Source organism: Otolemur garnettii, unplaced genomic scaffold (genome assembly GCF_000181295.1).
Source record: "Otolemur garnettii isolate 467f Iridium unplaced genomic scaffold, OtoGar3 scaffold00043, whole genome shotgun sequence".
Lineage (NCBI taxonomy): Eukaryota > Metazoa > Chordata > Mammalia > Primates > Galagidae > Otolemur > Otolemur garnettii.
In genome coordinates, this window is record NW_003852438.1 from 11154416 (window position 1) to 11155989 (window position 1574).

Sequence of the window (1574 nt, forward strand, 5' to 3'; positions counted from 1 at the left end):
GCCTTAGCCGCCTGAGGCACCGAGTCAAGTCGAAACTTTTGAGTAGAAAAAGATGGGTAAAATTCAGTGCCTCCCCACTTTTTGGTTTCCTTTGAGACAGCATCTCTGTCACCCTGGGTGGAGTGGCCTGGCATCAGCCTAGCTCACAGCTGAAAGGGCCTCTATGGTGTAACAAGACCAGGGGAGGTTCAGGTCAAGTTTAATGAATGGGGACAGAGACTCACCTGGACAAAGATTGTGTCTGCACCAAGGAGGAGAGGAGAAGGACAATGAAGGGATGGAGAGTTTAGGATCCCAACAACATCAACCTCAAACTCTTCCGGCTCAAGCAATCTTCTTGCGTTAGCCACCCAAGTAGCTAGAACTACAGGTGGTTCTACTGGTTTTTCTATTTTTCACAGAGAGGGGGTCTCACTCTTGCTTAGGTAGTAAACTCCTGAGCTCAAGGGATCCTCCCACCTCAGCCTCCCAGAGTGTTAGGATAACACGCTGAGCCACCGCTTCTAACCTAATTGCTCAAGTGATTCTCTTGCTTCAGCCTCCCAAGTAGCTGGGACTACAGGCGCCCGCCACAATGCCTGGCTATTTTTTTTGTAGTTGTTTGGCAGGCTGGGGCCAGGTTAGAACCTACCAGCTCCAGTGTATATCGCTGGCACCCTAGTTGCTGAGCTATAGGCGTTGAACCATCTTTTTCTTTTTCTTCCTTTCTCCTTCCCTCCCTCCCTCCTTTCTTCCCTTCTTTCTTTCTTGAGTCAGGGTCTCAGTCTGTTGCCCAGGCTGGAGTGCAATGACAAGATAATATCTGACTGCAGCCTTGAACTCCCAGCCTCAAGACATCCTCTCACCTTGGTCTCTTGAGTAGCTGTGACTACAGGTGCATGCTACTATGCCTGTTCTTTTTTATTTTTTCTTTTGGTATAGGCAGGGTCTCACTACATTGCCTAGGCTGGTCTCCAATGGCTGGTCTCAAGGATCTTCCCACCTTGGCTTCTCAAACTGCTGAGATTAGAGGTGTGGGTTATCACACCTGGTCTTGGATGCCTCTTATTTATTTTTTGTTGCCCTCGATTGAGTGCTGTGGCATCACACCTCACAGCAGCCTCAAACATCAAACTCTTGGGCTAAAGTGATTCTCTTGCCTCAGCCTCCCAAGTAGCTGAGACTATAGGTGCCTGCCACAATGCTCACATTTTTAGAGATGAGGTCTCACTTTGGTTGTAAGTTCAGGCAATACACCCTCCTCAGCCTCCCAGAGTGCTGGGATTACAGGTCAGGCATCAGGTATTTTTTGTTGTTGTTTAGACAAAGTCTCACTTTTTTGCCCCTGGTATAGTGTCATGGCATCACACTTCACAGCAACCTCAAACTCCTGGGCTCAAGTGATTATATTGCTTCAGCCCAAGAAGCACCACCAGAACACCCAGCTATTTTTAGAGATAGGATCTTGCTGTGGCTCAGGCTGGTTTTGAACCCGTGAGCTCAGGTAAGCCACCTGCCTCGGCCTCCCAGAGTGCTAAGATTACAGATGTGAGCCACAGCACCTGAGTCCCTCACTTGGAAAAAAAAAAAAAAAA